At 43.6% G+C, this 25,852-nt stretch overlaps 1 protein-coding gene and 1 pseudogene across 33 annotated transcripts in view; both read left to right on the top strand.

Moving 5' to 3' along the window:
* The window catches only part of SRPK2 (SRSF protein kinase 2), a 288,551-nt gene that overhangs the window by 33,635 nt on the left and 229,064 nt on the right, over positions 1–25,852 (top strand).
* LOC134810553 (small integral membrane protein 12-like) lies at positions 11,198–11,700 on the top strand (annotated as a pseudogene).

Below are 25,852 nucleotides of genomic sequence, written 5' to 3'. Positions count from 1 at the left end.
TTAAAAGATAGAGTTTTGTTCTCCCAGGCCGGAGTGAAGTGGCATGATGACTCACTCCAGCCCTGACCTACTAAGCTCACATGATCCTCCCATCTCAGTCCCCCGAGTAGCTGAGACTGCAGGTACACGCCACCACGCCCAGCTAATTTTTAAATCATTTTGTGGAGACTCAGTCTCCCTGTGTTGCCCAGGCTGGTCTTCGATTCTCCTGCCTTGACCTCCCAGAGTGTTGGGATTACAGATGTGAGAGCCATTGCACCTGGCCTAAATATATATATATATATTATATATATATATATATATAATATATATATATATTTTTTTTTTTTTTTTTTTTTGAGACAGAGTTTCGCTCTTGTTGCCCAGGCTGGAAATGCAATGGTGCAATCTCGGCTCACTGCAATCTCCGCCTCCCGGGTTCAAGCGATTCTCCTGCCTCAGCCTCCTGAGTAACTTGGATTACAGGCACCCGCCACCGCACCTGGCTAATTTTTTGTATTTTTAGTAGAGATCGGGTTTCACAATATTGGCCGGGCTGGTCTCCAGCTCCTGATCTCAGGTGATCCACCCGCCTCAGCCTTCCAAACTGTTGGGATTACAGGCGTGAGCCACTGTGGCTGGCCCTAAATGCCAGATGGAAGTGCCCCATTAGATGGAAGTGCCCCATTCTGGAAAAAAATTGCCATAGAGGACATTAATCCAATTTGTAAGGAAAAGAAGTAAGCACCAGGATTTAAGGCAGGAAGGGATGGGCTAACTCTACTCTTTTGTGCAAATGTAGTCAGGTTTATGATCAGGACTGCCCTTGTCTGTAAAGCTGCTAACCTTGAACCTTGAAGGGATAAGAGAAATACTGGCTGCCAGTCCTTTGGTTGTACAAGAAGTCCTGGACAATGAGAACCCTTTTTTGGATTGATTCCATTGATGCTTTGTCCCTGGAGTCAGGAAATACCTAGCCAGTGAGAGATTGCCTTTTAAAGTTCTTTTGATTTTGGACAATGCCACTGGCCATCCAGAACCCCAGGGGTTCAGCACAGAAGGTGTGGAAGTAGTTTACTTGCCCCCAAACACAATGTCTCTAATTTAGCTTCTACATCAGGGAGCCTTAAGGACCTTTAAGACTCGGCCAGGCGCGGTGGCTCTCCCCTGTAATCCCAGCACTTTGGGAGGCCGAGGCAGGCGGATCACGAGATCAGGAGTTTGAGACCAGCCTGGCCAACATAGTGAAACCCCGTCTCTACTAAAAATACAAAAAAAATTAGCTGGGCATGATGGCGGGTACCTGTAATCCCAGCTACTTGGGAGGCTGAGGCAGGAGAAGCGCTTGAACCTGGGAGGTGGCGGTTGCAGTGAGCCAAGATCATGGCACTGCACTCCAGCCAGGGTGACAGTGCGAGACTCCTTCTCAAAAAAAAAAAAAAAAAACTCGTTACACACGGTATGCTATGGAAAGGCTTTTCAGTGTAGCAGAAGAGAACTCAATAGAGAGACCATCATGAATGTCTGGGTTGTACCACTGAAGATACCATTGTTGTTACAGAAAAAGCAATGAAAACCATCAGGCTTGAAACAAATTCCTGCTGGAGAAGACTGTCCAGATGTGCATGACTTCAAAGGATTTTTATTAAAAATTATTTTATTATTTTTTAATTATACTTTAAGTTCTAGGGTACATGTGCACAGCATGCAGGTTTGTTACATATGTATACATGTGCCATGTTGGTTTGCTGCACCCATCAACTTGTCATTTACATTAGGTATTTCTCCTAATGCTATCCCTCTCCCAGCCCCCCACCCCACGACAGGCCCCAGTGTGTGATGTTCCCCGCCCTGTGTCCATGTGTTCTCATTGTTCAGCTCCCACCTACGAGTGAGAACATGCGGTGTTTGGTTTTCTGTCCTTGTGATAGTTTGCTGAGAATGATGGTTTCCAGATTCATTCATGTCCCTGCAAAGCACATGAACTTATCCTTTTTTATGGCTGCATAGTATTCCATGGTGTATATGTGCCACATTTTCTTAATCCACTCTATCATTGATGGACATTTGGGTTGGTTCCAAGTCTTTGCTATTGTGAATAGTGCCGCAATAATAAACATATATGTGCATGTGTAGTAAGCATAGTAGCATGATTTATAATCCTTTGGGTATATACCCAGTAATGAGATGGCTGGGTCAAATGGTATTTCTAGTTCTAGATCCTTGAGGATTCACCACACTGCCTTCCACAATGGTTGAACTAATTTACACTCCCACCAACAGTGTAAAAGCATTCCTATTTCTTCACATTCTCTCCAGCACCTGTTGTTTCCTGACTTTTTAATGATTGCCATTCTAACTAGTGTGAGATGGTATCTCATGGTGGTTTTGATTTGCATTTCTCTGATGGCCAGTGATGATGAGCATTTTTTCATGTGTCTGTTGGTTGCATAAATGTCTTCTTTTGAGAAGTGTCTGTTCATATCTTTTGCCCTCTTTTTGATGGGGTTGTTTGATTTTTTTCTTGTAAATTGGTTTAAGTTCTTTGTAGATTCTGGATATTAGCCCTTTGTCAGATGGGTAGATTGCAGAAATTTTCTCCCATTCTGTAGGTTGTTTACTCTGATGGTAGTTTCTTTTATTTTTTATTTATTTTTATTTATTTTTTATTATACTTTAAGTTCTAGGGTACATGTGCACAACGTGCAGCTTTATTACATATGTATACATGTGCCATGTTGGTGTGCTGCACCCGTTAACTCATCATTTACATTAGGTATATCTCCTAATGCTATCCCTCCCCTCTCCCCCCACCCCACGACAGGCCCCGGTGTGTGACGTTCCCCATCCTGTGTCCAAGTGTTCTCATTGTTCAATTCCTATGAGTGAGAACATGCAGTGTTTGGTTTTCTGTCCTTGCGATAGTTTGCTCAGAATGATGGTTTCCAGCTTCATCCATGTCCCTACAAAGGAACTCATTCTTTTTTATGGCTGCATAGTATTCCGTGGTGTATATGTGCCACACTTTCTTAATCCAGTCTATCATTGATGGACATTTGGGTTGGTTCCAAGTCTTTGCTATTGTGAATAGTGCCACAGTAAACATACATGTACATGTGTCTTTATAGCAGCATGATTTATAATCCTTTGGGTATATACCCATTAATGGGATGGCTGGGTGAAATGGTATTTCTATTTCTAGATCCTTGAGAAATCACCACACTGTCTTCCACATGGTTGAACTAGTTTACAGTCCCACCAACAGTTTAAAAGTGTTCCTATTTCTCCACATCCTCTCCAGCACCTGTTGTTTCCTGACTTTTTTTTTTTTTTTTGAGACGGAGTCTTGCTCTGTCGCCCAGGCTGGAGTGCAGTGGCGTGATCTCAGCTCACTACAAGCTCTGCCTCCTGGGTTCAGGCCATTCACCAAGTTAGCCAGGATGGTCTCCATCTCCCAACCTTGTGATCCACCCGCCTTGGCCTCTCAAAGTGCTGGGACTACAGGCGTGAGCCACCACGCCCGGCCTTTTCCTGACTTTTTAATGATCGCCATTCTAACTGTCGTGAGATGGTATCTCATTGTGGTTTTGATTTGCATTTCTCTGATGGCCAGTGATGATGAACATTTTTTCATGTGTCTGTTGGCTGCATAAATGTCTTCTTTTGAGAAGTGTCTGTTCATATCCTTCGCCCACTTTTTGATGGGGTTGTTTGATTTTTTTTCTGGTGAATTTGTTTAAGTTCTTTGTAGATTCTGGATATTAGCCCTTTGTCAGATAGCTAGATTGTAAAAATTTTCTCCCATTCTGTACTGCATGTTCACTCTGATGGTAGTTTCTTTTGCTGTGCAGAAGCTCTTTAGTTTAATTAGATCGCGTTTTTCAATTTTGGCTTTTGTTGCCAGGCGCTTTCGGTGTTTTAGTCATGAAGTCCTTGCCCATGCCTATGTCCTGAATGGTATTGCCTAGGTTTTCTTCCTAGGGTTTTTATGGTTTTAGGTCTAACATTTAAGTCTTAAATCCATCTTGAATTAATTTTTGTATAAGGTGTAAGGAAGAGATCCAGTTTCAGTTTTCTACATATAGCTAGCCAGTTTTCCCAGCACCATTTATTAAATAGGGAATGCTTTCCCCATTGCTTGTTTTTGTCAGGTTTGTCAAAGATCAGATGGTTGTAGATGTGTGGTGGTATTTCTGAGGCCTCTGTTCTGTTCCATTGATCTATATATCTGTTTTGGTACCAGTACCATGCTGTTTTGGTTACTGTAGCCTTGTAGTATAGTTTGAAGTCAGGTAGCGTGATGCTTCCAGTTTTATTCTTTTTGCTTAGGATTGTCTTGGCAGTGCGTGCTCTTTTTTGGTTCCGTATGAACTTTAAAGTAGTTTTTTCCAATTCTGTGAAGAAAGTAATTGGTAGCTTGATGGGGATGGCATTGAATCTATAAATTACCTTGGGCTGTATGGCCATTTTCACGATATTGATTCTTCCTATCCATGAGCATGGAATGTTCTTCCATTTGTTTGTGTCCTCTTTTATTTCATTGAGCAGTGGTTTGTAGTTCTCCTTGAAGAGGTCCTTCACATCCCTTGTAAGTTGGATTCCTCGGTATTGTATTCTCTTTGTAGCAATTGTGAATGGGAGTTCACTCATGATTTGGCTCTCTGTGTGTTATTGGTATATAGGTGTATAAGAATGCTTGTGATTTTTGTACATTGACTGAGACTTTGCTGAAGTTGCTTATCAGCTTAAGGAGATTTTGGGCTGAGATGATGGGGTTTTCTAAATAGGCAATCATGTCATCTGCAAACAGGGACAATTTGACTTCCTCTTTTCCTAATTGAATACCCTTTATTTCTTTCTCTTGCCTGATTGCCCTGGCCAGAACTTCCAGCAACGTGTTGAATAGGAGTGGTGAGAGAGGACATCCTTGTCTTGTGCCAGTTTTCAAAGGGAATGCTTCCAGTTTTTGCCCATTCAGTATGATATTGGCTGTGGGTTTGTCATAAATAGCTCTTACTATTTTGAGATACGTTCTGTCAATACCAAGTTTATTGAGAGTTTTTAGCATGAAGGCCTGTCGGGTTACCCACAAAGGGAAGCCCATCAGACTAACAGCGGATCTCTCGGCAGAAACCCTACAAGTCAGAAGACAGTGGGGGCCAGTATTCAACATTCTTAAAATAATTTTTAACCCAGAATTTCATATCCAGCCAAACTAAGCTTCATAAGTGAAGGAGAAATAAAATCCTTTACTGACAAGCAAATGTTGAGAGATTTTGTCACCACCAGGCCTGCCTTACAAGAGCTCCTGAAGGAAGCACTAAATATGGAAAGGAAAAGCTGGTACTAGCCACTGCAAAAAAAATTGTAAAGACCATCGATGCTATGAGGAAACTGCATCAACTAATGGGCAAAATAACCAGCTAACATCATAATGACAGGATCAAATTCACACAGTATTAACCTTAAATGTAAATGGGCTAAATGCCCCAATTAAAAGACACAGACTGGCAAATTGGATAGAGAGTCAAGACCTATCAGTGTGCTGTATTCAGGAGACCCATCTTACCTTCAGAGACACACATAGTCTCAAAATAAAGAGATGTAGGAAGATGTACCAAACAAATGGAAAGCAGAGAAAAGCAGGGGTCGAGATCCTAGTCTCTGATAAAACAGACTTTAAACCAACAAAGAACAAAAGAGAGACAAAGAAGGCTATTACATAATGGTAAAGGGATCAATTCAACAAGAAGAGCTGACTATCCTAAATCTGTATGCACCCAATACAGGAACATCCAGATTCATAAAGCAAGTCCTTAGAGACCTACAAAGAGACTTAGATTCCCACACAATAATAATGGGAGACTTTAACACCCCACTGTCAATATTAGACAGATCAACGAGACAGAAGGTTAACGAGGATATCCAGGACTTGAACTCAGCTCTGCACCAAGCGGACCTAATAGATATCTACAAAACTCTCCACCCCAAATCAACGGAATATACATTCTTCTTAGCACCACATCGCACTTATTCTAAAATTGATCACAAGATTTATAGTCAAGGAAATCATGAAACAGATTGTAGATACGGCAAAAAAGGTGGGGGTTGGAAGGATGAATGGTTTCCAGATGTGGATTGTGAGAAATTCAAGAGCTAGTAGACATCACACCACAGGAATTATCAGATGACTTGATGGAAATGAGTGCTTCCATACCACTGCCAGACGATGAGGAAGATGACATAGCAGCAGCAGTGCCATAAAACAAATTGACGTTAGACAATTAAGCAGAGGCGTTCTGATTATTGAAGACTGCTTTTGACGTCTTTTTTACTGTGAAGTTGATAAGCATGGAGACCTTTATGATGATCCACTTAATAAATAGTGCTGTGGGCCTGGCACAGTGGCTCATGCCTGTAATCTTGTCACTTTGGGAGGCCGAGGAGGGCAGATCACAAGGTCAGGACTTCGAGGCCATCCTCACTAACACAGTGAAACCCCATCTCTACTAAAAATAAAAAAAAATTAGCTGGACATGGTGGCATGCGCTTGCAATCCCAGCTACTTGGGAGGCTGAGGCAGGTGAATTGCTTGAACCCGGGAGGCAGAGGTTGCAGTGAGCCAAGATCGCGCCATTGCACTCCAGCCTGGGCGACAGAGCGAGCCTTTGTCTCCAAAAAAAAAAAAAAAAAAAAAAAAAGCTATGGTTTGGATATGGTTTGTTTGACCTCTCCAAGCCTCATGTTGAAATTTGATACCCCAGTGTTGGTGGTGGGGCCTGGTGTTTGGATTGTAGGGGGTGGATCCCTCTTGAATGGCTTGAGGTGTCATTCTTGCTTCTCACTCTTAGTTTCCAGAGAACTGGTTGTTGAAAAGAGGCACCTCCACCTCCACTCTTGCTTTCTCTCTCTCTGTCTGTGTTCTTAGCACCCCTTTCTTCCAGCATGGGTGGAAGCAGCCTGAGACCCTCACTGAAATTAGGTGCTGGTGCCATGCTTGTTGTACAGCCTGCAAAACCATGAGCCACATACATCTCTTTTCTTTATATTAATAAATTACCCAGGCGTAGATATTCCTTCTTTAGCAGCAAAAATAGACTAAGACAAATAGTAAATATATTTTCTCTTCCTTATGATTTTTTTCTTTCTTTTCTTTTTTGAGACAGGGTCTCTTGTTCTATTGCCCAGGCTAGAGTGCAGTGGCATGACCTCATCCGACTGCAACCTTTGCCTCCCGGGCTCAGGTGATCCTCCCACCTCAGATCCCTAAGTAACTGAGACGGCAGGCATGAACCACCATGCCCGGCTAATTTTTGTGTTTTTAATAGAGACTGAGTTTCGTCATGTTGTCCAGGCTGGTTTTGAACTCCTGAGCTCAAGTGATCCACTTGCTTCAGCCTTCCAAAGTGCTGGGATTATAGGTGTGAGCCACCATGCATGGCCCCTTATGATTTTCTTAATAAAGTTTTCTTTTGTTTATCTTGTTTTATTGTAGGAATATTGTATATAATACATATAACATACAAAATGTGTGTTATCTACTGTTTATGTTATTGATAGGGCTTCTGGTTTTTGGGGAGTCAGAAGTTGTACGTGGGGTTTTTTTTTTTTTTTTTTTGAGACGGAGTCTCGCTCTGTTGCCCAGGCTGGAGTGCAGTGGCGTGATCTCGTCTCACTGCAACCTTCGCCTCCCGGGTTCAAGCGATTCTCCTGCCTCAGCCTCTTGAGTAGCTGGGACTCCAGGCACATGCCAGCACGCCCAGCTAATTTTTGTATTTTTACTAGAGACAGGGTTTTACCATGTTGGTCAGGATGGTCTTGATCTCTTGACCTTTGTGATCCACCCACCTCAGCCTCCCAAAGTGCTGGGATTATAGGCGTGAGCCACTGTGCCCGGCCTGTATGTGGATTTTTGACTGTGCAGAGATGGGGGTGGCGTCCCTAATCCCTGCGTTGTTCAAGGATCAGTTGTGCTTCCCCTGTATGGGCAAAGGCTATCTTATTTACCAGAGATTTGATAGTTCCCATTTCTCCAAAGCCTCATTTATCTTTGAATCTTTTTTTTGTTTTGTTTTGTTTTGTTATTGTTTTTTTGTTTTTTGAGACGGAGTCTTGCTCTTGTTGCCCAGGCTGGAGTGCAATGGTGTGATCTCGGCTCACTGTAACCTCCGCCTCCTGGGTTCAAGCAATTCTCTTGCCGCAGCCTCCCGAGTAGCTGGGATAACAAGCGCACACCACCACACCCGGCTATTTTGTGTATTTTTAGTAGAGATGGGGTTTCACCATGTTGGCTAGGCTGGTCCTGAACTCCTGACCTCAGGTGATCCACCAATCTCGGCTGGTATTACATCAGATCTAGAAATAGTGAAGAGATATTTATTGTTTATAGCAGGTCATCTCTATTTAGGTTTGTAATTTCAAACTAAAATAAAGGGACAGGGAGGAGACTAAGACATGATGAAAGGAATGGAGGACTCCAGCAGTTTTTTAAAAAATTAGTGTTATTTGGCCGGGCGCAGTGGCTCACGCCTGTAATCGCAGCACTTTGGGAGGCCGAGGCAGGCGGATCACAAGGTCAGGAGATCGAGACCATCCTGGCTAACACAGTGAAACCCCATCTCTACTAAACAAAATACAAAAAATTAGCCAGGCGTGGTGGTGGGCGCCTGTAGTCCCAGCTACCCGGGAGGCTGAGGCAGGAGAATGGCATGAACCTGGGAGGCGGAGCTTGCAGTGAGGCCGAGATCGCACCACTGCACTCCAGCCTGGGCGACAGAGCGAGACTCCGTCTCAAAAAAAAAAAAAAAAAAAAAAAAAAAAAAAAATTAGTGTTTACCTAAAAAAATCAAGTGATGGTTTACTATGAAAAGATTTAATAGTCTTAGTTGGGAGCTTTAGCTGATAAAGGAGAAGGTGGATACACATAAGGCCTTTACCATAGTGTTGTTAGGGTAGCAGATGCTTTGGGAGTACTAGCTGTCTCAGGGTCTTTCATTTCTCATATTTTGCCTCTATCATGTATCTTCCACAGGACCAGAGAAATCTCTGTTAAAGAAGAGATACTTGCATTTTTAACCCAAGGTTTTGAAAATTTTGGAAATAACTCTTCCTTCTTTTGGGTATTTAATATATCTAATAGAGATGCAGACTTACATTTCACTATGAAAAAGCAAATACAGGTTGCACTTGCCTTAATTTTAAGCTGAGTATGTATGATGTTGAACTGTGTGAAATTGTCTTTTTTTGCCCCAAACTATCAAATTTCATGGGTTTATCTAAATTACTCACTATATTAGCTACAAAAAATAGCTAATATAGTGAGTGACATTTATTACGTATTTATTGTGTATTGGGCATTCTGCTACATACTTTAATATGCATTTATCAGGTTTAATTGTCACAACACTCTAAACTGGGCTTAAAAATTTTTTCAGCTGCCCAGATTCCATTTATCCTAGTCGAAATGGGCCTCAGTTTTTGTATAGGGATTATCTCTTGTCCATTTTTGGTTCACATTGTTTGGGTTTCTCTCTAGTTTCCTTCATGCTCCAGGATGGAGCACGGCCTATTTTACTTAGTGCCTTCCACTTTTCAGTTGGAGAGCCCACCCAGAGCTAATCTTAGGGCCTTTGCATGAGGATTTGGGAGAGGCTCTTGCTTTCTCCTATGAGCTTCAATGGAGAGGATGTGAAATAGAGGTATTGAAGCCATTTTGTCACCATGCAGATCCTGAAAATGAACAGAGAACTGAGCCTTGCCAAGAGTTAGAAACTCAATCCTGATGGTGATATTTATTTATTTAATTTAATTTATTTATTTTAGAGTCTCACTGTGTCACCCAGGCTGGAGTGCGGTGGCATGGTCTCAGCTCACTGAAACTTCTGCCTTCCAGTTTCAGGTGATTCTCCTGCCTCAGCCTCCCAAGTAGCTGGACTACTGGCAGATGCCACCACGCCTGGCTAATTTTTGTATTTTTTGTAGAGACGGGGTTTCACCATGTGGGCCAGGCTGGTCTCAAAACTCCTGACCTCAAGGGATCTGCTTGCCTCAGCCTCCCAAAGTGCTGAGGTAACAGGCGTGAGGCACCGTGCTTGGCCCTGATGGTGATATTTAAACCTTAACTCAGGCTGTGTCTTATGCAAAGGCTGCCTGCTTGACGTTTAGTTATTTGTTTAAGCAGGGTTGAGTTGGATTTTCTATCACTTTTTTTTCTTGGAGACAAGTTCTCTCACCCAGGTTAGAACACAGTGACATTATCATGGCTTACTGCAGCCTTGACCTCCCAGGCTTAAGCAGTCCTCCCACCACAGCCTCCTGAGTAGCTGGGACCACAGGTGTGCTCCACCATGCCTGGCTAATTTTTTTAAAATTTTTATTTTCAGTTGAGATGTGGTCTTGTAATGTTGCCCAGGCTGGTTTCAAACTCCTGAGCTTAAATGATCCTTCTGCCTCTCTGTTTGCCAAAGTGTTGGGATTACAGGTGTGAGCCACTGTGCCTTGCTTGCTAATGAAAAAAAAATTTTTTTTTTTCGTAGAGATGAGGTCTTGCTGTGTTGCGCAGGCTAGTCTTGAACTCCTGGTCTCTAGCACTCCTCCTGCTGTGGCCTCCCAAAGTGCTAGGATTATAGGCGTTAGCCACTGTGCCCTGCTGTATTTTCTGTTACTTAAAACTGAAAGAGCAACATTGTTGATCATAGCCAGATGGAAACAACTCAGATGTCAGTTGATGAATAAACAAAATGTAGCATATCCTTACAATGGAATATTATTCAGCAGTAAAAATAATGAAGTACTGTTACATGCTACAACATGGATATATCTTGAAAACATTATACTGGATCAAAGAAGTCAGTCATGAAAGACCACGTATTAATATGATTTAATTTATATCAAATATCTGGAATAAGCAAACTCATAGAGACAGAAAGTAGATTTATGGTTACCTAGAGCTGGTGGGGAGGGGGAAATATGGGGCGTGCCTGTTGATGGGTATGTGTTTCTTTTTGGGGTGATAAAAATACTGTAAAATTGATTTTGGTAATGGTTGTACAGCTCTGTGAATATACTGAAGTCATTAAGTTGTGCACTTTAATTGGGTGAATTGTACATGTGAGTTATATATCTGACTGTAGTTGTTATTAAAAAACAACAGGAGGCCATGTGGGCTGCTAGGAGTAGCAATGTCTGTTCCCAGCCAGCAGGTAGAGACCAGGGCTGGACAGAGGAGTATGGGCTGTGCTGCAGATTATTTGTGGTACCCAACTGTTGCATAAAACAGGGTGTGATCTCTTGCATTGCTATGCATGAGTGGATTCCCAGTAAATTGTGCCAGGCTGCCTGATGATGTGTGGCTTGTGCTTTGGATCGTAGTGCTTACCTATGCTACTTAATTTACATACCCTGTGGCCTTTGTGGCCAGGACTGTGGGCTACTACCTGGAGTGATTCGTTAGGGGAAAGGACCCACAGCCTGTGCAGGAGGAAAAAAGCATCTCTGAGTACAGGGTGGATGAGCTGGATGAGCTGCCGGGCAAGAGCCCCGCACACCCAGGTGATGAGTCTTAAGGATAAGGTGGAATTTGCCCCATAGCTGTCCTGGACAGAAACTGCCCAGAGAAGAATGAATGGAGGACATAGGGCTCTGTGGTCCCACCATACATGGGGAGACCTGTGACTGGTCCTGTTACCATGTCAACTTAGCCCCAAACCCATCTCTGATTGACTTGGTTGCTTATTTTGGCACATTCTTGCTCCCCACAGCCACATACATACTGGCTGCTCCTTGAAGGCCAGGCAGATGCAGCAGCTGTTGGGCCAGCAAAGAGGAAGGTCCTGGAAGGTTCTGGCCTGAAGGCTGCATCTGTTGTGTGACAGCCACAACTGCTCAGGCTTCCTTGTCTGTGGGTGCACTGTGGGGAGGAGTGTTATGATAAGAACATTGGCTCTCAGTCTCCCTGGGGAGAAGTTTGGCCTCAAGTGGGATTTGGGCGTTGCCTTTAGGAAGGCTCTCTGCATGTCTAGTTCCAGTTTGTACTGGGAAGAATTAAAAAAGTCTGCCAGCTTCTTTAGTTTGTCCTGTCTTTTGTGATGATTCTTTCTGAGATCCCCTCCTATCAGCTCAGGAGTGGGATTTTCTGGAGAAGGAAAGTGTTTTTCTGTTCCTTACTGCTCACCTTGGGGCATTCAGGAACATGGGCCTGATGAATTTGCTTGAAGGCAGTCTGTAATCCCATCACTTTGGGAGGCCAAGGAAGGCGGATCATTTGAGCTCAGGAGTTTGAGACCAGCCTGAGCAACGTGACAAAACCCTGTCTCCACCAAACAACAACAACAACAACAACAACAACAACAACAACAACAACAAACTGGGCTGGATGGCACGCTCCTGTAATCACAGCTACTTGGGAGGCTGAGATGGGAGGATTGCTTGAGCCCAGGAGGTCAAGGCTGCAGTGAGCCGTGATTGCACCACTGCATTCCAGCCTGGGTGACAGAGGGAGACTGTTTCAAAAAAAAACACAAAGAAACAAAACCATTACCTGGAAGAATTCTAACAGCACTATTATTCTCATTTTACAGATGAGGAACTGAAGCACAGAAATGTTCAGCAGCAGGCCCATTGTTTAGAGCTGATAGGTTGTAGAGCTGAGATTTAAAACTACCAAGTCGAAGCTTACAACTGTGCTATCTTACTTTTTTCAATTAAGAGTCATCCTTATGGAACTTTGGAGTTGGGAGTTCCTTAGCAATTACTTAATCTAACCCTTTCATTTTACTGATGAGAAAATTGAACCTTAGATAATAAGGGATTTATGACTTAGTCTCAAAGACAGGCAGGTAAACAACTAGCAGTGACACAAGGTGGAATAGAATGTTAACCAATAGAGGTACTGGCATTTACTGTGTGAAATTGAGGGAGGGATCATGTAATTCTGATGACTAGCCAAGAGTTTTTTTTTTTTCTTTTGAGATAGAGTCTCGCTCTGTCACCCAGGCTGGAGTGCACTGGTGCGATCTTGGCTCATGCAACCTCCATCTCCTGGGTTCAAGCAATTCTCCTGCCTCAGCCTCCTGAGTAGCTGGGATTACAGGCGTGCGCCACCACACCCAGCTAATTTTTGTATTTTTAGTAAGAGACTGGGTTTCACTGTGTTGGCCAGGCTGGTCTCGATACCCTGACCTCAAGTAATCTGCCCACCTTGGCCTCCCAAAGTGCTGGGATTACTGGTGTGAGCCACCACGCCCAGCCCCTAGTTGTATTAGCTATTTATTACCACATAACAAGTTACTGTGAAGCATAATGGTTTAATGCAACATTTATCATCTTAGTTTCTGTGGGTTAAGAATTTGGAAGCAGTTTAGTGGGGTGGTTCTGGCTTAGGGTTGCAGTCATTTTGAAGGCTTGGCTGAGGCTGGAGGATCTGCTTCCAGGCTGTTGGCAGGAGGCCTTGCCTGTTGCTCTGTGGACCTCTTCTTGAATGTTCTCACAACATGTCAGCTGCCTTCATCAAGAGGGAGCAAGGAGGAAGCTGCGGTTACATTTTTATAACACACCCTTAGAAGACCTCACACTGCCACTTCTGCCGCATTTGTTAGAAGGGAGTTACTGGGTACAGCCCACACTCAAGGGAGAGTTCAGGTTCTGCCCTTTGAAGAGATGCAAATTAAGTAATTTGTGAACGTATTTTTGAAACCACCACACTGGCTAAGCATATTGAGGAGGAGAAACAGTGGTGAAGAGTTAAAAGACGGGGATTCTAGACCCAGCTCTGCTGCTTGCTCCATAGGGAGGGAATGGTTCATCCTTCCTGAATCTCTTATTTTCTCTAGGAAAATAGGATCATCAAACTGCACAGCCTACTTTACAGTGGATTATAAAGGTGTCTTAGTCTGTTTACTGTTGCAGTAACTGAATTTCTGAGACTGGGTTATTTATTTATTCTTCTTCTTCTTTATTTTTTTTTGAGATGGAGTCTTGTTCTTGTCTCCCAGGCTGGAGTGCAATGGCACAATCTTGGCTCACTGCAGCCTCCGCCGCCCGGGTTCAAGTGATTCTGCTGCGTCAGCCTCCCGAGTAGCTGGGATTATAGGTGCTGGCCACCATACCCAGCTAATTTTTTGTATTTTTAGTGGAGATGGGGTTTCACCATTTTGGCAAGGCTGGTCTTAAACTCCTGACCTCAGGTGATCCTCCTGCCTGGGCCACCCAAAGTGCTGGGATTACAGGTGTGAGCTACCACGCCGTCCGGTGATTTATTATTATTATTATTATTATTATTATTTTTGAGACGGAGTGTAACTCTGTCACCTAGGGTGGTCTCAAACTCCTGACCTCAGGTGATTCGCCCGCCTCACCCTCCCAGAGTGCTGGGATTACAGGGGTGAGCCTGTTGCCCATCCTTAACCAGGGGTGGGCCTGGTTAAGACTGGGTAATTTATAAAGAAAAGGAATTTATTTCTTTCAGTTCTGCATGCTGGGAAGGCCAAGGTCAAGGGGTGCATCTAATGAGGACCTTCTTGCTGGTGGGGACTCTGCAGAGTCCCAAGGCGGCCTAGAGTATCACATGGTTAGGGGGCTGAGTGTGCTAGCTCAGGTCTCTTCCTCTTATAAAGCCACCAGTCGCACTCCCAGGATAACCTGTTAAAATTCGTTAACTCATTAATCCATGAATAGGTTCCATTCATGAGGGCAGAACCGTCATGACACAGTCACCTCTTAAAGACCTGCCTCATAATACCCACATTGGGGATTAAGTTTTAACGTGAGTTTCAGATGGGATAAACATTCAAATCATATCACAGGGTGGTAGCAAATAGATAAAGCGCGTAAGATAGGCTCTGTAAACTTTAATGTAGTATAGGGTTGGCTGGCAGACGTGGCTTCTTACCCTAATCCTGCTGTGTAATGGCTTAATAGCCATGTAATCTGAACATGTTTAAGCTATCTGTGTGCCTCAGTTTTCTCATTTGTAAAATGGGATTAATTATAGCAACTATAGCACTTTGGGAGGCCAAGGTGGGGAGGTCAGGAGTTGGAGACCAGCCTGGCCAATATGGAGAAACCCCATCTCTACTAATACAAAAATTAGCTGGGTGTGTTGGCGTATGCCTGTAGTTCTAGCTACCTGGGAGGCTGAGGCAGGAGAATTACTTGAAACGGGGGAGGCGGAGGTTGCGGTGAGCTCAGATTGAGCCACTGCACTCCAGCCTGGGTGACAGAGATTCCGTCTCAAAAAAAAAAAAAAAAAAGAAAAAAAATTGTAGCAACCACAGGGTTATTGTGAGGATCAAGTAAAAATTCAGCTGATATATTTAGCATAATGCCAGCTGTATCAAGATAGGCACTGTTCGGCCAGGCGCGGTGGCTCATGCCTGTAATCCTAGCACTTTGGGAGGCCAAGGTGGGTGGATCGCGAGTTCAGGAGATCGAGAACATCCTGGCCAACATGGTGAAACCCTGTCTCTACTAAAAATACAAAAATTAGCCAGGCGTGGTGGCATGTGCCTATAATCCCAGCTACTCGGGTGGCTGAGGCTGGAGAATTACCTAAAACAGGGGAGGCGGAGGTTGCAGTGAGCTGAGATTGAGCCACTGTACTCCAGTCTGGGTGACAGAGAGAGACTCTGTCTCAAAAAAAAAAAAAAAAAAAATTATAGCAACTACAGGGTTATTGTGAGGATTAAGTAAAAATTCAGGTGATATATTTAGCATAATGCCTGCTGTATTAAGACAGGCACTGTTTGGCCAGGCACAGTGGCTCACGCCTGTAATCCCAGCACTTTGGGAGGCTGAGGCAGGTGGATCACAAGTTCAGGAGATTGAGATCATCCTGGCCAACATGGCGAAACCCCATCTCTACTAAAAATACAAAAATTAGCCAGGTGTGGTGGCATGTGCCTGTAATCCCAGCTATGCAGGAGGCTGAGACAGGAGAATCACTTGAACCTGGGAGGTGGAGGTTGCGGTGAGCTGAGATCACGGCACTGCACACCAGCCTGGCGACAGAGCGAGACTCCAGCTCAAAAAAAAAGACAGGCACCGTTCAATAAATAGTAACTTTGCTATTTACTCTTTTCTTCCTGCTGTGTCTGTTCAGTTATCTCTGGTTTTTTGGGCTTAGCCAGTCCTTGACCCTAGGACTTTCACATGGATATTTGTGAAGAATCTCTGATTACATAGGATGTTAAGGTGTGGTTGTACTTTAATGCTACTATATGTTATTACTCTCTTTTCCTAATTCTTTTTTTTTTTTTTTTTTTTGAGATGGAGTTTCACTCTTGTTGCCCAGGCTGGAGTGCAATGGTGTGATCTCGGCTCACTGCAACCTCCACCTCCCAGGTTCCAGCGATTTTCCTGCCTCAGCCTCCTGAGTAGCTGGGATTACAGGCATGCGCCACCATGCCCAGTTAATTTTGTATTTTTAGTAGAGATGGGGCTTCTCCATGTTGGTCGGGCTGGTCTTGAACTCCCAACCTCCAGTGATCCGCCTACCTTGGCCTCCCAAAGTGCTGGGATTACAGGCGTGAGCCACCATGCTTGGCCCCCTTAATTCTTTCCTAGGTTCTTGACAAGCTCTGATCCTCCCCTCCCCTCCCCTCCCCTCCTTCTCTTTCTTTCTCTCTTTCTACAAAAATCTCACTCTGTTGCCCAGGCTGGAGTGCAGTGATGCAATCTAGGCTCACTGCAACCTCCGCCTCCGAGTTCAAGTGATTCTCCTGCCTCAGCCTTCCAAGTAGCTAGGATTACAGGAAAGCGCCACCACGCCCGGCTAATTTTTGTATTTTTAGTAGAGATGCGGTTTCACCATGTTGGCCAGGCTGGTCTCGAACCCCTAACCTCAGGTGATCTGCCCGCCTTGGCCTCTCAAAGTGCTGGGATTATGGCGTGAGCCACTGCGCCCGGCTGCTCTGATATATTCATTTTTAATTTTTATTTTCTGTTTTCAGTGCTGGCATGAATGATAACTTTCTTTAGATAATTTTTTTTTTTTAAAGTGTATCATCTGATTGGGCAGAACTAGTTTGGTTAGAAAATAGTTCAAATGCAGCTGGGCATGGTGGCTCACGCCTGTAATTCCAGCACTTTGGGAGGCCGAGGCAGTTGGATCACCTGAGGTCAGTAGTTGAACACCAGCCTGGCCAACATGGTGAAATCTCATCTCTACTAAAATAGAAAAATTAGTCGGGCATGATGGCGGGTGCCTGTAATCCCAGCTACTCAGGAAGCTGAGGCGGGAGAATCGCTTGAACCGGGAGGTGGAGGTTGCAGTGAGCCGTGATCATGCCATTGCACTCCAGCCTGGGCAACAGAGCGAGACTCCATCTCAAAAAAAAAAAAAAAAAAAAAAAGAAAAAGAAAAAAGTTCAAAGGCATTCTATACCAAATAGTGGCTTATTAAGTTTGACTGCTGTGCGTGGTGACTCACACCTGTAATCCCAGCACTTTGGGAAGCCGAGGTGGGTGGATCACCTGATGTCAGGAGTTCCAGACCAGTCTGACCAACATGGAGAAACCCCGTTTCTATTAACAATACAGAATTGGCCGGGCGTGGTGGCCCATGCCTGTAATCCCAGCTACTGAGGAGGCTGAGGCATGAGAATCGCTTGAACCCGGGAGGCGGAGGTTGCAGTGAGATCGCGCCATTGCACTCCAGCCTGGGGAACAAGAGCGAAACTCCATCTCAAAAAAAAAAAAGTTTGCCAAGCAGCCATATTCTCATTAATATTAATGGTATATGTCACTGGTATGGACTAATTTGAAAACATTTTGATTTCTGTTTTCAAGGAAATGTGCAATTTTGATACAGCTGTCTTTCATGAGTAGTTGAGACATTTGAGATGTCTTTGTTAATGTAATTTAGAATTAATTGTGCAAGCTACCGCTTTTCTTTCTTTCTTTTTTTTTTTTTGAGACGGAGTCTCGCCCTGTCACCCAGGCTGGAGTGCAGTGGTGCCATCTCAGCTCACTGCAACCTCTGCCTCCTGGGTTCAAGCAATTCTCCTGCTTCAGCTTTCCAAGTAGCTGGGACCACAAGTTTGTGCCACCATGCCTGGCTAATTTTTAAAATTTTTTTGCAGAGATGGGGGTCTTGCCAGGCTGCCCAGGCAAGTCTCAAACTCCTGGACTCAAGCGATCCTCCCGCCTCAGTCTCCCAAAGTGCTGGGAGTATAGGCATGGGCTGTCATGCCCAGCCATAATTTTTCCTCTTCCTCCCCCTCCCCCTCATTCTTCGGCTGAATATCTCACTGTAGTTACACATATTTATAAGCCAGTCTGTGGTCAATATGGTGGCTCACTCCTGTGATCCCAGCACTTTGAGAGGGTGAGGTGGGAGGATCACTTGAGTCCAGGAATTTGAGACCAGCTTGGGCTAGTGAGACCTGTCTCTGCAAAAATTAAAGAAAAAATTAGCCAGGCATGGTGGCCTGTAATCCCAGCACTTTGGGAGACTGAAGCCGGAGGATTGCTTGAGTCCAGGAGTTTAAGACCAGCCTGGGCAACATAGCAAGACCCTGTCTCTACTAAATTAAATAATTAGCCGGGCGCGGTGGCACATGTCTGTAGTCTCAGCTACTTAGAAGGCTGAGTAGAGGTGGGAGGATTGCTTGAGCCCAGAGGTGGAGGTTTCAGTGAGCCATGATCATGCCCACTGCACTTCAGCCTGGGTGACAGAATGAAACCTTAATCTTAAAAAAAAAAAAAAGCCAGTCTATCTCATAGCCAAGTAAAAGATAATTTATATTAATTTTACGGTTCCCGGGCAGTGTGCAATATTTTATTTCTTCATGTAGAATTTTTACTGTTTAGTAAGTCCTTGATTTTCAGGGACCCAGAAAACCGATACCCAAGCAGTTTGGTGCTGCTTAAATCATGCAGTGAATAAAGTTTTTTTTTTTTTTTTTTTTTTTTTAACAAATGAGAAGCAGCAAAGACTGGAAGCTCCATCAGTAACTAGAGTTGTGAAATGGAATGTGGCTTTTGTGGGTTTGTTGTTGTTGTTTGTTTTTTTGAGATGGAGTCTTGCGCTGTCACCCAGGCTAGAGTGCAGTGGTGCGATCTTGGCTCACTGCAACCTCCTCTGCCTGCTGGGGTTCAATCAGTTCTTCTGCCTCAGCCTTCCGAGTAGCTGGGACTACAGGCGCACACCACCATGCCTGGCTAATTTTTGTGTTTTTAGTAGAGACAGGGTTTCACCGTATTGGCCAGGCTGGTCTTGAACTCCTGACCTCGTGATCCGCCCACCTTGCCCTCCTAAAGTGCTGGGATTATAGGCATGAGCCACTGCACCTGGCCTTGTGTTGCTTTTGACAGTGCTGGAGACTTACAGTTTATTGACCTTCATATAACAGTTGTTTGAGTACCCTCTGTGTTCCAGTCACCATGCAGAGGTGACAAGCAGGAGCTGTTTTCTGCATCATAGAGAGTTATGTGATAATCAGTTAAGTGCAGAATCCTTCACTTTCTAGGAAAGGAAATACTGCAGTTGTGAATGCAGTTGAGAATGGTTTGAAGCCAATTAGTAAATTGGAATAGTTATTGATGATGAAATACTTACCTCCAGGAATTTTTTAAAAAACTTTAAAACCTTGGTAAAGGCATTTGGTGATTATTTTGCTGGATTAGAAAACCTTAGAAGTTTTTACAGCTTTGATATAAAGTACACCTGTAGAAAGACTGTCATCTGGTACTTCCCTAAAAGACAGCAGTAAAATTTTGCACTCTTTTTTAAAAGAAAGAAGTTAAGTTTCATCTTAATGTCTAGTCAGCAGAGAGAGGGAAGTATGTAACGTTTTAAACCTTTGCTACCGAACAGAACTTTCTGTGATTATGGAAACATTCTGTATCTGTGATGTCCAGTATCATAGCTGAAAGCTGGCCCTTGGCCATGTGAAGTGTGACTAGTGTGACTAAGGAACCGGTTTTTAATTTTATTTAACTCTAATTTAAATTTAAATAGCTACATGGGGCTGATGGCTATGATAATGGAAAGAGCAGATGTAGAACAACATAGGCCCAAGAGCTCACAGACCATGTCTGTTTTGGACACCAGTTTCTTGCCCTACTTGTATTCCAAACACATTGACATGTTCATGTGTAAAATAAATATGAATGAATATATAGATGAACGAGTTTGAGAAGTTTTCATCCTTTGAAAGATAAGCTGTTTCAGTTGTCTTTCATGTTATTCCCTGTAATAACTTACAGTTGTTACATAGCACATATAATGTGTTTTCCTTATAATGAATTTTTTTTCCATTTCTTGCGATATGCTTGGTCATATTATTCATTTGTTTAGTTTTTGGCATTTCTTTAAAATGTGAGAATGACTTTAGGATATCTCATCAAACTCAAAAGCTACTGTTTAGATTTTAGTTTTTCAATCTACGGGAGAGAAGTTGAGACTGAGAATTGAGATTCATCATAATGGACTCTTGACATTTGACATCAATAGAACAGTTGTTACTGTTCTTTGTGTCATTTACACTGCTACTTAAAATCCCCCTTTCCTTCCTTCAGTGTTTTAAATCAGAAACTAGATAAGCAAGTTTCCTTTCCTCCCTTCCCCTCCCCTCCCCTCTCCTCCCTTGCCTTCCCCTGCCCTCTCCCCTCCTCTCCTGTCCTTGATGGAGTGTCCCTCTTGTTGCCTAGGCTGGAGTGCAATGGTGCGATCTTGGCTCGCTGTAACCTCCGCCTCCTGGGTTCAAGTGATTCTTCTGCCTCAGCCTCCTGAGTGGCTGGGATTACAGGCTGCTGCCATCACACCCAGCTAATTTTTGTGTTTTTAGTAGAGACAGGGTTTCACCATGTTGGCCAGGCTGGTCTTGAACTCCTGACCTCTGGTGATCCACCCACTTCCGCCTCCAAAGTGTTGGGATTACAGGTGTTAGTGACTACTCCTGGCCTTTTTTTTTTTTTTTTTTTTTTTTAAAGTGTGAGTGTGGGTGAACCTGAATGGCTTTAAATCAGAAGAATGCCTAATTGTTCATTTCCCAGAGGCCAGAAAGACTTGCAAATAAAGTTAATTGTGGTACTTTGGAAATATGGAATAGTAGAAGGGTTGTATAGTCAAATCTTTAAGTTAGAGTGTAGAGCAGGGGTCTGCAAACTGTGGATTGCTGGCCAGATATAGCCTGTCGTGTGTTTGTATGGCTTGTAAGATAGCTTTTATGTTTTTAAATGATTGAAAAAATTCAGAAGATTTTGTGACATTACAGGAAATTCAGATTTCAGTGCATAGCCCAGGTACTCTTTTGGAGACTGAGGCAAGAGGATCACTTGAAACCAGGAATTTGAGAACACCCTGGTCAATATAGTGATATCCTATCTCTACCAAAAAAAAAAAAAAAAAAAAAAGGTGTGGCAGCATACACCTGGGGTCCTAGCTACTTGGGAGGCTGAGGTGGGAGGATCACTTGAGCCCAGGAGTTCAAGGCTGCACTGAGCTATAATCTTAAAAGAAAAAAAAAATTTTATGTCCATAAATAAAGTTTTTTTGAAACACAATCATATTCATTTTGTTTACATATTGTCTGTGTGCCTTTGTGCCACAGTGGCAGAGTTGGAGTGTTTTTGAGAGAGACCATATTGCTTACAAAGCCTTATGGTTTTGTAAGGTTCACCATTTTCCTTTTTGCAGAAAGCATTTGCTAACCTCTGGTGAGAATGCTTTTGAAAAAATAGAATGATATGACATTGTAGGCCAGGCATGGTCGCTCACACCTATAATCCCAGCACTTTGGGAGGCTGAGTCGGGTGGATCACCTGAGGTCAGGAGTTCGAGACCAGCCTGGCCAACATGATGAAACCCCCGTCTCTATTAATAATACAAAAATTAGCCGGGTGTGGTGGCGCATGCCTGTAATCCCAGCTACTTGGGAGGCTGAGGCAGGAGAATCGCTTGAACCCATCAGAGGTTTCAGTGAGCCAAGATGGCACCATTGCACTCCAGCCTGGGCGACAAGAGCAAAACTCCATCTCCAAAAAAATAAAAAATAAAAAAGGTATGACAGTGTAAACTAAGAGATAAAGATTTATGAAAAATGGGGACTTATAATTCATTTGTAATCATAATTGAACAGAATATTGAAACACAAAGTGCTAAAATGGAAATGCACTGTTAGTTAGAAAACGTATGTAGGAAATTAAAGGATGTATGAACAAGGGTTCTTTGCTAATGGAGCCTATGTTCTGGTGGAGGATTGGACACCTGAACACACAGATGTCTGCAGATTTTCTGGCCTTCACCTTGTCCTATGTCAAAGACTCCATTACTGCTAAAGTACTGTTTATCTTAATAATGGTGACTTTTGTTGTTGTTTTTTTTGAGTCAGGGTCTCGCTCTATTGCCCAGGCTGGAGTACATTGGTGAGACCTTGGCTTACTGTAGCCTCAACCTCCTGGGCTCAAGTGATCCTCCCACCTCAGCTTCCTGTATAGCTGGGACTACAGGCACGTGCCATCATACCTGGCTAGTTTTTGTATTTTTTGTAAAGATGGGGTTTCATTAGGTTGCCCAGGCTGGTCTTAAATTCTTGGGCTGAAGCAATCACCCCACCTTTGCCTCCCTAAGTGCTGGGTTTTCAGGTGCAAACCACTGCTCCTGCCAATAGTGACACATTTTACAAATGTTTGCCATTCAGACATTCAGGACTTTCAAGTCCTCCTTGAAGCCTTCTGTCCACCTTCTTTACCATCTCTTACCACTTATCTGCAAACTTTTATTTAACTTGTGAACACATCCTACCTGCAGGGCCTCTTGGGAGCAGGTTTGGGTTTAGAAATAAATTTTCAGGCCCTTAGCACATTTTTTATGTCATTTGTATTTGGGTACTAGCTCAGCAGTTTATTCCTTTGCCTCTTTTTGGCTCTGTTTCACCTTTTCCCATTCTAGACTTTTATATATTCCATTTTATTGTCCCTCCTTTCCCTTTCTTGTTTATTTGAAGCTTATCTGTTTTTCCCTATCCAGGTCAAATCCATAGTTTGGGTATGTGGGGCTGTGTGGGAGGAGAATGACAAAGTTAGGGAGAGCATGTAACTTTTTCAGTGAGAGAAAAGCAGCGTATATACGGGGGCATGGAGGAGAGCGAGAACAAGGTGGATTCTGGAAGTAATTTGGTATGTGTTGAGTTTAATGTCTTTGTGGAGAGTGTTGGGAGGTGAGACCAGGGAGCTAGGCAAACAGCATGTTAGGAAAGATCCTTTTCTTGTGTCAGGTGTGAGCCACTGTGCCTGGCCTAGGCAACTCTTTTTGAGGAAATTTTTATATGGCTATATTTGATGTTGTAGGCTTCTCTGACATAGCAGTAATTTTAACGCTAATAAGCTGGACAGTCCTAGGAATGTTTCAGATTCTACAAAAATCACATTTCCCATTTATATTTCTATTTTATTTAATTATTATTATTAATATTATTATTATTATTAATTTGAGACGGAGTTTTGCTCTTGTCGCCCAGGCTGGAGTGCAATGGTGCGATCTCGGCTCACCGCAACCTCTGCTTCCCGCGTTCAAGAGATTCTCCTGCCTCGGCCTTTCGAGTAGCTGGGATTACAGGCATGTGCCACCATGCCTGGCTCATTTTTTGTATTTTTAGTGGAGACGGGGTTTCACAGGCATGTGCCACCATGCCCAGCTAATTTTTTGTATTTTTAGTAGAGATGGGGTTTCACTGTGTTAGCCAGGATGGTCTCGATCTCCCGACCTCAGCTGATCCGCCCGCCTTGGCCTCCCCAAGTGCTGGGATTACAGGCATGAGTCACCCTGCCCAGACCTTATTTATTTATTTGAGACAGAGTCTCGCTCTGGCAGCCAGGCTGGAGTGCAGTGGCACGATCTCAGCTCACTACAACCTCTGCCTACCAGGTTCCAGCGATTCTCCTGTCTCAGCCTTCTGAGTAGCTGGGATTACAGGCGCGGGCCACCACACCTGGCTAACTTTTTGTATTTTTAGTAGAGATGGGTTTTACCATGTTGGCCAGGCTGGTTTCGAACTCCTGATATCAGGTGATCACCCACCTCAGCCTCCCAAAGTGCTGGATTACAGGTGTGAGCCACCACTCCCGTCACCCGTTTTTTTATTTTTGAGACAGAATTGCTTTGTTGCCTAGACTGGAATGCAGTGATGCCATCTTGGCTCACTGCAACCTCTGCCTCCTGAGCTTAAGGATTCTTGTGCCTCAGCTTCCCAAGTAGCTGGGACTACAGGTATGCACCACCATGCCTGACTAATTTTTGTATTTTTAGTAGAGATGGGGTTGTGCTATGCTGACCAGGCTGATCCCAAACTCCTGGCCTCAAGCGATCCAGCTGCCTTGGCCTCTCGAAGTGCTGGGATTACAGGCATGAGGTATGTGTTCTGCCACATTCCCTTTTTTTTTTTTTTTTTTTTTTGAGATGGAGTCTCGCCCTTTCGCCCAGGCTGGAGTGCAATGGCACGATCTTGGCTCACATCTGCCTCCCAGGTTCCAGTGATTCTCTTGCCTCAGCCTCCTGAGTAGCTGGGATTATAGGCCTGCGCCATCACGCCTGGTTAATTTTTGTATTTTTAGTAGAGATGGGGTTTCACCATGTTGGTCAGGCTGGTCTCGAACTCCTGACCTTGTGGTCTGCCTGCCTTGGCCTCCCAAAGTGCTGGGATTACAGGCATGAGCCACTGCACCGGGCCTATGGTTTTCTTTTTTTTCTGGCCATATCCTGCGTGAGATAAATCTATTGCCTTTTCCCCAATGCATGCTTTTGTGACATCATCCGTTAATCACTTGGAAAATACTGGCTGACTGAGGTATGCAGATCTTTTAAATGTTGACACATATCATTATACAATATCTAAAAAAACATTAATATCTCATTAGAAAAGTCTTTATTGCAGCCTTTTATGCTTCTTAGTGGCAGATACAAATTTTAAGAAATTCTGATTCTCTTGAAAGCTTGAATGTTATTAACAACAAATACTGCCATATCTTTTAATTGACAGTCTTGCTTCATTTTTTAAGAAAATCTGCTGTGGCCTTGTACAGTGGCTCACTCATGTAATCACAGCATTTTGGGAAGCTGAGGCAGGAGGATCGTTTGAGCCCAGGAGTTTGAGATAAGCATGGAAAATATAGTGAAACCTAGTCTCTACAAAAAGACAAACCCACCTCAAAACCAAAAAACAAAAACCAAAAAACTTAGCTGGGCGTGGTGGTGTGTGCTAGTGTTCCCACCTACTTGGGAGCTTGGGCGACTGAGTTGGGAGGATCCCTTGAGCCTGGGAGATAGAAGCTGTGTTGAGCTGTGATGGCACCACCACTGCACTGCAGCCTGGGTGACAGAGCAAGACCTGTCTCAAAAAAAAAAAGGAAAGAAAAGAAAATGTTGTATATTTTACTTTGCATAACCATAATTTATATGTCTTTTCTTCTTTCGTGGTGCTCCATGAAAAAATTGACTGCTTTAGCTCACAACTCAACTGCCCACTTGCTTTTTCTTGAAATAGTCATTGTATTTTGTTGTACGGCATAATGCGTACTTCCTATTTTCTCGCACAGAATTTTAAACAGATACATCTTAAAGGTTAGAGATTAATAAAAATAATTTTTTACTTCTTTGTTACAGACACTTAAAAAATGATGATGAAGAATATAATGACTATCGGTATAGTTACGGATCCTGGCCTTTTTTTTTTTTTCCTTTTTTTTGTGACAGTGTTTCACTGTCTGCTAGGCTGGAGTGCAGTGGCATGATCTTGGCACACTGCAGTTTCCGCCTCCTGGACTCAAGTGGTCCTCCCACCTCAGCCCCCCGAGTAGCTTTGACTACAGGTGTGTGCCACTGCGCCAGGACAATTTTTGTGTTTTCAGTAGAGATGGGGTTTCACCATGTTGGCTA

This window comes from Pan troglodytes, chromosome 6 (genome assembly GCF_028858775.2).
Source record: "Pan troglodytes isolate AG18354 chromosome 6, NHGRI_mPanTro3-v2.0_pri, whole genome shotgun sequence".
Lineage (NCBI taxonomy): Eukaryota > Metazoa > Chordata > Mammalia > Primates > Hominidae > Pan > Pan troglodytes.
The sequence above is the reverse complement of the archived record's forward strand: the minus strand, read 5'-3'. Positions and strand labels throughout refer to the sequence as shown.